This window comes from Neovison vison, chromosome 6 (genome assembly GCF_020171115.1).
Source record: "Neovison vison isolate M4711 chromosome 6, ASM_NN_V1, whole genome shotgun sequence".
NCBI lineage: Eukaryota > Metazoa > Chordata > Mammalia > Carnivora > Mustelidae > Neogale > Neogale vison.
Window position 1 is genome coordinate 73,261,207 of NC_058096.1, and position 13,054 is coordinate 73,274,260.

Genomic DNA, 13,054 nt, shown 5'->3' on the forward strand with positions numbered 1-13,054 from the left:
TTATTGCTATAAACTTTCAGAACTGCTTTTGCTGCATCCCACAATATTTAATATTGTGTTTTTATGCTCATATGTTTCTGAATTACTCCCATTTTTATTTCTTCTAAACAACCACTGAGTCAAAAAAGTGTGTTGTTTAGTTTCCACGTATTTCTGGATCGTCTCAATTCCCTCTTATTGATTTCTAGTTTCATACCATTGTGATCTGTATCGTTCCACTTTTAGTATATGTGCTGCCGAAGCGAGCACCATACCATTGTGATCTGAAAAGATGGTTGGTATGATTTCAGTCTTCTCAAATGTGTTAAGATTTGTTTTGTGGCCTATCATATGATCTATCCTGGAAAATATTCCATGTACACTTGAAGAATGTGTATTCTGCTGGTTTGGGATGGAATATTCTGTAAATGTCTTTTAGGTCTATTTGGTCTAATTCTATTTTGTCCTGATATATAAAGTCCTATATTACCTTATCTGATTTTCTGTCTGGGTGATCTGTGCATTGTTGAAAGCAGGGTATTAAATTCACCATTACTGCACTGTACTGGCTATTTCACCCTACAGGTCTGTTAATGTTTTATATATTTAGTAATCCTATGTTGGGTACATAAATGCTTACAAATGTTATATCCTCTTGTTGGACCCCTTTATACTTATAGAATTATTTGTTAGTGAAGTCTCTGACTTAAAGTCTATTTGTTTGGTTATAACTACTTTCTGCTTTCTTTTGGTTTCCTTTTGCATAGAATATCTTCATTTCTTTATTTTTCCATCTGTGTGTGTGTCCTTAAAGCTGAAGTGAATCTCTTTCAGGTGGTAGTTGTTCTTGTTCTTTTATTGTAGAATTACATCCATTTACATTTAAAGTAATTATTGATAGGTATGGTAGGTGCTTACTATTGTCATTTTGTTAATTGTTTTCTGGCTGTTCTTCAGTTCCTTTGGTTCTTTTTCTCTTGCTCTCTTCCTCTGAGATCTTATTATTTTCTGTTGTACTTAGAATGCTTAGAATTCTTTAATTTTGTCTTTTGTATGTTTATTATAGGGTTGACCTTGCAATTATCATAAAGCTTATATTAAACATATGTTTATAACAGTCTATTTTAAATTGACAGCAACTTACATTTAAGCATATAAAGCTCTATGTTTGTATCCATTAACAAATTATTGTAGGTATAGTTTGACTTTTGTCTTTCACTTTCATAATAGATTTATAAGTTATATACATAACACTATTACAACATTAGAATATTCTTAATTGTATATTTACCTTTATCAATAAGATTTATACTTTTACCTTTTCCTGTTACCAAATAGTGTCCTTTTTATTTAGGTTGAATAACTTCCTTTATCATTTCTTTTAAGTCCAGTCTAGTGGTGATGAACTCCTTTAGATTTTGCTTGTCTGAAAAATTTTATATTTCCTTCAGTTCTGAAGGACAATTTTACCAGGTAGACTATTCTCAGTTGGAAAGGTTTTTGTTTTGTTTTTTTCCTTAGCACTTTGAATATATTGCACCATTCCTTCTGGTCTTCATATCTTCTGCTAAAACATCTGCTGACAATCTTGTACAGGTTCCCTTATAAATAGTTATTTTTCCCTTGTTGCTTTTAATATTCTCTCCTTCTCTTTAACTTTTGACAATTTAATTATAATGTATTCTAGTTTGAGTTTTTGAATTTATCTTATTTGGAGCTCCCTGGGATTCCTGGATCTGGATTTTCTTTTTTGCCCTCAGGTTAAGGAAGTTGTCAACCATTATTTCTTCAAATAAGTGTTTTGCCCTTTTCTTTATGTCTGCTCCTTCTGAGTCTCCTATAATGTGAAAATTGGTCTGCTTGATGATGTCCCATAAATTTGTTAAGCTATTTTCACTGTATTTTTCTTCTTTTTGCTTCTCATTGTTCTTTCTTTGCATTCATTGATCTTTTCTTCCACTTTATCTAGTCTGCTCTTGAACCCCTCTACTGAACTTTTCAGTTCAGTTATTGTATTCCTCTTTCATTTTTGTTTGATACATTCTTATATTTTCAGTCTTTTTGTTGAAATTTTCAATTTGTTCATGTATTGTTCTTTTGATCTTGGTGAGCATCTTTTTTTTTTTTTTAAAGTCAGAAAAGAAAAGTTTTATTTCTAAAGCTCTGCCATATTTCTAGCAGGTACATCCTATGGTCACTTGCCATGAACCAGGTTGTATGCATAGCCAGCAAGGTCTGGCCATCAGCAGAAAAAGCCAGAAAGGTACACTGGGGTGGCTCTGTGTTGCTGCTGGTACTGATAACTTCTTGCTTTAGTTCACCTACAATGATCTTGCCTTCCAAGTCCCAGATCTTGATGCTGGGGCCTGTGGCAGCACAGAACCAGTATATATTTAGGACTGAAGCACAGGGCATTGATGATGTCCTCACACTCAAGTGTATAAAGGTGCTTGCCTTCGTTGAGACCCCACAGCATGGCCTGGCAATCCTTCCCTCCAGAAGGGCAGAGGGATCCATCTGGAGAGAAAGTCAAGTGTTCAGGTTGCCTATGTGGCAGATATGATTGGTCTTCAGCTTGTAGTTTGCCACATTCGATACCTTGACCAGCTTGTCCCAGCCAAAGGAGACAATCATGGCATTCTGCTATTGGGTAAAAACCAGACACAGGATACCTACTCTGACGGTATATTTGCATACACCCAGAGTATTCCACAGCTGATAATTTTATCTCAGGAGCCAGAAACAATTTTCTGGTTGTCAGAGAAGGCCACACAGCACATCTTTGGTATGTCCCATAAATCTGTGAGTGGTGGTACCCACTGTGAGATCCCAAAGATGAAGGGTTCCATCCCAGGAGCCCAGGAGAGCAAAGTGGCCATCTGAGGAGATGACAATGTCACTAACAAAGTGGAAATGACCCCACAAGTAAGGGTTCCAGATATATGCTTAAACTCATCTGATGTGCCAGGGTCACTCAATTTCTGGATTTCTTTCAGAATGGATTCCATACATGGCTGTACATTTGGTGTGTATGTAGGAAGAGGTGAGGTCAAGAACCTCCTATGTTGCCATCCTAAATCAGACTCCCTGCTCTGAGAAACTTGAAGATGGAAATCTTTTCTTATTTATTGGGACTTGAGAGGTGCAAAGAATCACAGCTCTCTTTCTTCTCTTACTAAACTTTTCCATCTACTTCATCTTTCTCTTTGTCACTGTAGGTAAATTGGTCATACTCTTCTCCATGGGTAATACCTTCCTTCATTCACAAAGGCCCATTTCTTTCTCTCCTGCTCAAAAGCAAAGGTAGGAACACTGTTTTTGAGATGAATTTTTCTTATTCAGATGGATAGAACAAAGAAGAAATAATCTATGGATTTTCTCAGGAAAGTTCCCTTTAGATGATACAAGAGATGACGATTCTGAGATACTAAGGGTAGATGGACTGTAGTAAGAATTCAAACTATAGAAATGTTTAATTTACTCATCAGTTTGAAGCCAAAGGCTGAGAATGAATTCTTAAGACATCCTTGGTGCAAAAAAATGGTTTTATTAAAGCACAGGGACAGGACCTGTGGGCAAAAAGAGCTGCATTGGGATCAAGAGGAGTGGCCCATCATCTACGTTCAAGTTGGGAGGGAGTTTAGGTTTCTAAGGAATTTTGGAAGCAAGGTTTCTAGGACCTTGAGAGGGCTAGCTATTGTTGGGAAAAGTCACTCATTACCATCTAATGAAACCTTAATCATGAGACCCTTCAATTGTATATCAGTGGGTCATATACTTGGGGGACGACTGCCAACATGTATCTTGGGGGTTAGAGATAAAGTATACAAAGGTATTTTTATACATTAAAGTAGACTTAAAGGATCATGTGGATTGGGATAAGATTAGCTTTTGCCCTTAGCAAAGTATTAACATCAACCACCTGAGTTCCTGGAGGAATGTCACTTTGCCTGTTTTAAGGACTTTTCAATGGGCTGTAGGCAAAAAACAATAAATTTTTCTTTTGCCTTTGTTACCCAATCAACTTTTATAATGACAGGCTCTGGTCATACAATATACAACCTAGTTCCTGCTTTCATTAAGCTTCCAGTTCAATGGGATGAACAGAGTGAACAACAATAACAATTTTAGATTTATAATGTTAGAAGAGAAAAAAGAACATCTCATGATGGATAGTAATGAGGCAGAGCTACTTAGTAGTGTGGTTCAGAGAACATTCTCTCCCATTTTAGCAGGACACCGTACCCTAGGTTAAAATAGCAACTTGCCCTTCCCTTACAAATTGACTGAGATCCCAGTATTTCCTCTGAAATATTCATTTCCAAATCCTTAAAACCAAAGCAAAACTCATCATACCTTATACTGTACACAAAGATAAACTCAAAATGGATAAAAGACCTCAATGTGAGACAGGAATTCATCATACCTTTCAAAGCCTGTTTTTTTTTTCCTACTTCAGTTTTACCCTTGAGGGTATGCCAGGTCCTTTTAGTTAATAGGCTATAAACCCCAGTGTCCTAATATGCAAATAAGGCCAGGTCTGTAATTTTAGTCTTTTTAAACATATTCTCTCCTCAGACCTACACAAATATTTTGACCCAGGGTTTCCCAACAGTGGCAGTTTTGACATTTTGAGCTAGATAACTCTCTACTGTAGGGCTCTCCTGGATACTGTAGGGTTTTTAGCAGCATCCCTGGCATCTGAGTAAGATGCCGGTAGCATCTGCCCCCAAGTTATAGCAACCCAAAACATCTCCAGACAGGACAAGTGTACCCTGGGGCATGAGATGAAAGTCTTACCCCCAGCCACCACCACCTTTCCCAAGTTGAGAATCCCTGATTTGACAGTTTTCCTTCTGTTTCTGGGTAGAAATTCAATGTTAACTAGAGACTTAAACTACAAAGGATAGGCTTTTCCTGAGTTGTCTATAGAGTACAGAGTTTAAGACCTCATGGTAATTAATACCCAACTTTTGGTGTTTATGAAAACTATATCCTCGTTAAAAAAAAAAAAAAGTTTAAACACTGAAAAACTAACCACTGGGCAAGTGTTTAAACAAACACATCTGGGGGACATCCTTTTTTTTTTTTTTAATTTTATGTAGTTAATAGTGCAGTATTGGTTTCTGGAGTAGAATTCAGTGATTCCTCACTTATATACAACACCCAGTGCTCATCACAAGTGCCCTCTGAAGGCACATTCTTCTCCTGACAGGGGACCCTGGTCTCTCACCAGGACAGGCTGGCACCTTGACTTCTGTTTAATTTCCCTAAGCTGCTGCAACCTCTGCTGTTTCAACAACAGAACATTCTATCTGTGTTTCTTACCACAAGTCAGTGGGGAAGATCATTCTCCTGGCTATCTGTATTACACAGTCTTTAGGTCTGTACACTTTTAATTCAAATGGATGAAGCTGGAATTTTTAAAAAGGGAAGCTGAAAGATAGGTACAGAGCAGAGCCTGTGATTACTCCCGTTAGGAATGTAACTTTCCACCCAAGCCAAGGAGCTGAGAGAATTCCTTCTCATCTCTGCTTGAGCCAAGAATTTATTAATTAATTTGCATATAATACTTAATTAATGAACAGTCTTTTCACAGACTGTCTCAGCAACACTTATCAAGCTGCAGTTTCTACAAACTGCCAGTTAAGATCTTCAAAAATTACCACTTAGAGTATTTTAACAAGATTTTTAGATCAGGGATTTATAATAAAGAATATTAATGAATATTGAAATTATATAATTCTCAGTTTTAATTGTTTTCATAAAACATTTGCCCTATTTCCTGTTTAAAATATTTTACATGTGGATTGTGAAATGATATCTTTGTTCTTCAAAACTTTTTGGGTATTTCAATAAAGTTAGCTCACATCAACCTTCTGTCCAACAATTCTATTCCTACAAAATGCAAATACACATCCACAAAAGGCTTATACAATAATGTTCCTACCAGTCTTATTCAGAATAGCCTAAAGCTAGAAACAACACAAATGCCCATTAGAAAAATGATAAACTGGGCGCCTGGGTGACTCAGATGGGTAAGCGTCTACCTTCAGTTTGGGTCATGATCCTGGGGTCCTGGGATCAAGTCCCACATTGGGCTCCCTGCTCCTTGGGGAGCCTGCTTCTGCCTCTGCCTCTCTCTCTATCTCTGATGAATAAATAAATAAAATTTAAAAGAAGAAAAGAAAAAGAAAAACGTTAAACCAATCCTGTGCTATTCACACAAAGGAACACTACCTAACAGTCAATAGGAACAAAGGACCGTAAGTGCAACAAAATGTAATCATGTATATTGCAGACATTATGACAAGGAAAAGCAAAACATCTACGGTGATAGAAGTCAGAAAATTGTTACATGTGGTTGGGGGTGGAAATAGATCAGGAAGGGCCATAAGAGGATTTGGGGTCTAATGGAAACATTCTATTATCTTATTTGATGATAGTATAAAAGTTTATATAAGTTATCAAAACCCATTGAGCAACCAAAAATTGTTTCACTGAGTATAAATCAAACTATAAAAATGCAAAAATGTATTGCCTATTAATTTTAGAAAAGAAAAGGAGAAAAATATTTATAATCCTACTATTTGAATATATTTTTATTATTCTTCCATATCTCCTTAACCTGTAATCATAGAAGTTTTATAAGGATTGATCCCTAAATGCCTCTTCTTTTCTATTTTCACTTGTTCTCTGTGATTTCACCTTGTATCATGGCTCTTAGTATTATTTGTATAATTAATGATTTTCCAGTTCTGACGTGTATATGGATATCTAATGGACATTTCAAACTTAATATATCTAATATTAAGATCTTGAATTTGCCACCAAACCTTCTCTCATCTTAGTTTTTCCCATGTCAGTGAAAAAAGAAACCCATTCCTCCAGTGGCTCAAACCTAAACTCAAAGTATGTTTTACTTACTCCTTTCACTTATATCCACATATTCAGGAATCCAACCATTTCTCATTCCTTCAACTGCTACCACTCTCTTGTGAGCCAGCAAAAAATCTAGTCTGGATGATTCTAAGTCTTAAACTAGTCTCATTGCCTTTACCCCTTCTTCTCTACAGTCTGTTCCCCACACAGCAGTCGTGAAGATATTCTTAAAATACAAATCAGAACCAGTTACTCATTTGCTGAAAATCCTGCGATGGCTTCCACCTCATTCAGGGTGCTGTGCTCAAAAAAGCTTTAGATCTGCCCACCCAACCTCCGCTCACTTCTTAGTTCCCATCTACTTTCACCATCATCCTCAATCCTCTCCTTCAACTTGTTGCCCTTTTTCTCGTTCCTGAGACACACCAGGTATAAATGCACTTCATATCCAGGCTCTTTGTGCCTGGAAACCATCCCCGAGATGTCTGCAGTATTCCTCTCTTCATCTCCTGTAGGTTTTAAGTTTAATGTTATTTTCTCTGTGAGGCCTTCCTCAGATACTCTAACTGAAATTGCAACTTCTCCCCATCCAACACCCCAATGTTGAGTTTGGCTGTGTAATGTATTTTCCACCTGGCACAATTAGAAAGTGAAAAGGAACATTATTGATAATTATGCTGATACAACAGTCATAAACCAGGACTATTCCCCTTTCTGCCTTATTTTTTACTGTAGTCTTTATTTGGTTAATTGTGTGATTTTCCTCCTCTAGAATGCAGGCTCCTTCAGGGCACTAATTTTGTGCTTAGGCACATAATAAATGTTTAATAAATATTTGTTAAATGAATGCATTTTTAAATCAATATAAATGATTTGGCAGGTTTTTTTGTTTTTTTTTTTTTTTTTTTTTGGTTTATGTTATCAAATCCCCCACTTTCTCCTATTAAGTTAAATGTCATTCATACTCTGAAAATGTTTGTTTGCAAAAAGTCTTAAATGGACAGATTCATTAATGGAGTCAAACTCAAAAGTTAGGGTGATACACAATTGGAACAAAAAAGCACGTGCTCTTTTGTAAACAAATCTCAATGTGGAGTTTTTTCAGTTAAGGAAAAAAATCCATGTCAAAAGAGAAAGTTTACCAGTTTTTCTGGTTGTTATTTTTTAGTAAAGTTTCACATGGGTAGAAGGATCTAAAGTTTCTTTATCAATTGAAGAAAGCTTACGATTGCCAATTTGTGATGAAATGAAATATTAAGGAAATAGTTATTGGGTATCTATTAAGTGGAAATCAAAGAATTGGATAGTAGGACAACAGAGACATGACAAGATGGTAAGGCAATGAGGGGAAAAAAAAAATCTGTACTTGCCCCTGCCTTAATCTCTGCTAAGTCTCTAAACAGTGTGTTCCCCTGCTCATCCAGCTCGCTTCTCTCACAGCACTGGCCACTAGGGAACACTGATATTCCAGCTATAGGAAGAGAATATGGAAATGCCTTATTCTTCTACTTCAGCACTACCACAACTAGTTAGGAGATTCAAAATTAATTTATATTTAATCAGAAATCTTAAATTGTAATAAGGTAAAAATAAAGGGAAACAACAGAGAACAAAGGACTAATTTGTAAAATGGAATGTTGTTAAAATGGGTTTCGTGAAAAGCTGTCTCCCAGATGCCTACATTAGTGAATTGTACCACTATCCACCCTGATCCTCAACAGAAATGGGAAAGGGAATCGATTCTATTATCTACCTCACATTCTCTTACTGAATTGTTTTCTCCTACACACCACTCATTGGTTAGGAACCGTTTAAGTCTTTCTGAAACCCATCTTTTCTTCTCCATTTCCACTACTATTTCTGTGTGTGTGTGTGTGTGTGTGTGTGTGTGTTCAATGCTTTAAGCTCCCATCATATCCTAACTAGCCTACTCTAATAGTCTGCTTCCAGTCTCATTTTGTCATCCCACCTGCTCCTCTTGCCAGTATATGGCCACAGTGAACTTTCTAAAAGGCAAATCTGATCTTGTTACCCTCACACTGACATTCTTCAAGAATCCCTCTGGAGTCTTTAGAGTAAAGTCAACAAGTCCTTAACCTGCCCTCAAGGCCCTTCATAATGTTTGTCCTTGCCAGCTCCCCAGGGTTTCCCAGCCTTCTCTACAAATTCATAAATATTTATGTTTGGGGAGCTTTTTATAAAGAGCCTGTGCAAAATACAGGGAGAGCACACATGAGGTGGTCAGGAAGGCATCATGGAGAAGACTCTGTGGGGGTGTGGATAGATGCTTTCCAAATAGGCAATGAGGAAAAGAGCATTCCTAGGGGAGGGAACAGGATGAACAGAGAGGATTCGCAAGACCTGGTAAAGAAATGGGGTTTAGTTCAGTAGAGCTGAGGGTTACAATACAATGTGTTGGGAGGGGAATATCCTGAAGTGAGGAAAGAGGTTCAAAGGTAAAATTTCATAGGGCACCTGGGTGGCCCAGTGGGTTAAAGCTTCTGCCTTCGGCTTGGGTCATGATCCCAGGGTCCTGGGATTGAGTCAGGCATCGGGCTCTCTGCTCAGCAGGGAGCCTGCTTCTCCGTCTCTCTCTCTCTGCCTCCTTCTCTGCCTACTTGTGATCTCCATCTGTCAAATAAAATCTTTTAAAAAATAAAGAGCTATCCTATTTTTAAAAAAAAAGGTAAAATTTCATAAATGTTTGTATGTCAAGGTAAGGAATTTGAATTTTGAATTTGAAACATGGAGAAGTAATCTTTATTCTACTAAAAATACTGCAGGCTGGTTAAAAGGAGAGATGGAAAAAACACAAGAGTTAGCGAAATCATCTCTGAAAAGAAATCATTTTATGGTTGATCACAATAAAAGGTTGTTGACTATAAAATATAGGACATTCAGACAATGGAATATGATTCAGTGCTAAAAAGAAATGAGCTATTGAGTGATGAAAATATATGAAGTAACCTTAAATGTATACAAAGCAAACTTAAATTACTAAGTGAAAGAAACCAGTCTGAAAGGGTACATGCTATGATACCAACTATGGTTGATCCTTGAACAATGAGGGGGGTTAGGAGCAGCAACCTTCTGCACAGTTGGAAATCCATGTATAACTTTTGAGTCCCTAAAAACTTAACTACTAGTAATCTACTGTTGACCAGATACTTACTAATAAGTCTATTAATACGTATTTTGTGTAATATGTATTATATACTACATTCTTAAAATAAGCTAATGAAAACATTATTAGGAGAATCATAAGAGAAAATAAATTTACTATACTATATTTATCAAAAAAAATCCATGTATGGAATGCCTGGGTGGCTCACTTGGTTAAGTCTCTGCCTTCAGCGCAGGTCATGATCCTGAGGTCCTCGGATCAAGCCCTGAGTTGGGCTCCCTGCTCAGTGGGGAGTCTGCTTCTCCCTCTCTTTCTTGCTCATTCTCTCTCTCGCTATCTCCATCTCTCTCTCTCAAATAAATATATCAATTTTTAAAAATCCATGTATCAGTGGACCTGCAGAGTTCAAACCCATGTGTTTCAAGGGTCAACTGTATTTGACGTAGTAGTTTTTGGGATAAGGGGAAGGAATAATGAGGTAGAGCATGAAAGATATTTTTAGGGCAGTGAAAATACTATGATATTATGATGGATATATATTATATATTTGTCCAAAACCATAGGATGTACAAACCAAGAGTGAGGCCTAATATAAATTATGGGCTTTGAGTGATTTTGATGTATTGATTTAGATTCATCAATTATAACTAATATAACCCAGTGATATGCTATGCAGGTAATGCAGGGGTCAAGATAGGTGGGGGAAAAGCTCTGTACCTTCCTCCAGTTTTGTTCATCTAAAACTTTTTTCTTTTAATAAGGTCTTTAAAAATAAAAAAATTGTGAAGAAATTTTTTTTAAAAACCCATATCATATGTTTGGCCTCTTACTTCTCACTTCACTGTAAGAAATTATTACAGCACCAAAGTGATATTACAAAAATGTAAGTCAGACCATGTTACTTCCTGCTTTAAAGCTTGCATAGCTTCTCAGAGTATTTGGAATAAAATTGAAAATTCTTACCTTGCCTTCAAAAACTCTAAGTGATCTTGCTCCAGACTTCCACTTTAACACTGTATGTCTTCCCTTCTTTGCCTTGATCATTATGACACTTGAGTCATATGAAGTCTCTTCTGTTTCTCACCCTCACCAATGTCAATCCTTCTGTAGGGACTTTGCACTTGTTCCTTCCCCTGAACTTCTAGTCATCTTGATTTGTACATGCAACTCCTGTTTTTGTTGTTTTTTGTTTTGCTTGTTTGTTTTATTTCAGAGAGAGAGTGAGGAAAGGAGCAGTGGCAGAGAGAGAATTTTGAACAGACTCCCAGCTGAACATGGAGCCTGGTGCTGAGCTCAGTGTCACAACCCTGAGATCATGACCCAAGTGAAATCAACAGTCTGACACCTACTAAACTATCCTGAGCCCCCCCCCATCCATCTCCCATTTATCATTCAGATTTTAGCTCAGTTGGCATCCTGCCATAATTATCTTAATCTTTTATATACTTATTATCTCTCATACTAGTATATACATTCCTTGAAAAAGACCTTTTCTTTCTTTACCACCCTAATGCTATCACCCAGAGTAATTTCTGGCACACAGTACATGCTCAATGAGTCTTGCATAAATGAAAGAGAAGGTAAAATCCCTCTTTTACAAAAGAAAACAAAATTGATATTAAAGTAACTGTCACCATGTTTTTATATATGATGTGTTTATATACATATATTTGCAATGTCCTTCCTTGTAATGAATTAGTAAAAATGGAAAACCAAGCAGCAACCAAACAGAAATAAAAATGTAAAAAAAATGTGAAATAAATCATAAAAATATAGGTAGCCATGTATGTAAAATATTTAACGGGTGAAGTTTGCCTCTTCCTGCTCCTGCAAACCAAACAGTTGTAAGGAGAATAAAATGAGGAGCAGGAAGAGCTCATCCTTGATCCCATCTGGAGAGCTAGTACAAAGAGAGACTTAGAAGAAAGGGGACGAAAACATGCTGGGGTCACAGAAGGAAACTGAGTTGAAAGGAGGGAAAAAATCTGCATTCCGAGTCATTTGGAACAGAGAAGGAGGGAGACATTATCTGAAGACCGTGTTCACCAGAGGCAAACAAGCTGAAAAAGAAATCGACATCTGTGAAAGTCTCGTGTGCCCCAGATCTGAGGGGGCAGATGAAGATTGTTTATGTAGCACAAGAAGGTGTTGGGAGAAGGAAGGAACAGCCTCACATGGAAACATATGCTTGCTGAAGCTACTTGAAAAATAAAGCATGCAGTGGAGAGAAACATCTGTGTTGCACACGGACAGACCACCAGTAGTGAAGCAGGCTTAAGGTAGAAGGGAAAGGCGTACACAAACAAGATCGGACATTATGTCTTGTCAAAATGACATGTAAAGGCACTGGGTCTGCATCTCATTCTCTGGTGAGTTATTGGGAACTCAGCCATCTGGGGAAATCAAGGATGAGTAAACTGCTGCTTTGGTGTTCTCACAGTTTTGCAGAAATGACAAAGCATTCACAAGTTTTTCCAGGGTGACTTTTTTTTTTTTTTCCCCCTACTAGGGGGAAAAAGTAGCTTTAGAATACAGTTTTTTTTTTTTTTTCCTTTGGGAAACATATTTAAAGCTTTTATTCCAAATCTACTGCTGCAATAGAAGCAGCTGGATTTCTCATCCTTTGACCACAGAGTTTCAGCACATAATAGCTTTAGAAAGCGTACTTCACATTAGTCTATGATTGTAGGAATTCTGTATAACATTAAATACATATATTTAAGAATTAAGTTTTATTTGTATTTCAACTTAAATTCTTAAGGATACATTTTAAAAACTAGTTACTGAAACTAATTATAATATTTATTTGTTGAAGTATAGAAATTTAAGGTCTCTACTGTCTTCTTTATAATAACTTCTATTGGTAAGATGAAAAGTTAAAAACTGAAAATCAAGTCAAATGACAACTGGCAATTAGAGTATGTAAAGCTCAAACTAGAATTTTATCATGTTATAATTTATAACCTACAGATACATATTTATATGTAAGGTTCTAAAAAATATACAGCTACATTCATCTGTACACAAATAGAGTATAGGTTTATATACAGATAAAATCTTTCTTTATAA

General features: G+C 36.6%; 1 pseudogene; it reads right to left on the bottom strand.

Annotated features, from left to right (window-relative positions):
* Positions 1 to 2,112: 2,112 nt before the first annotated feature.
* LOC122910075 lies at positions 2,113 to 11,029 on the bottom strand (annotated as a pseudogene).
* Positions 11,030 to 13,054: the final 2,025 nt, after the last annotated feature.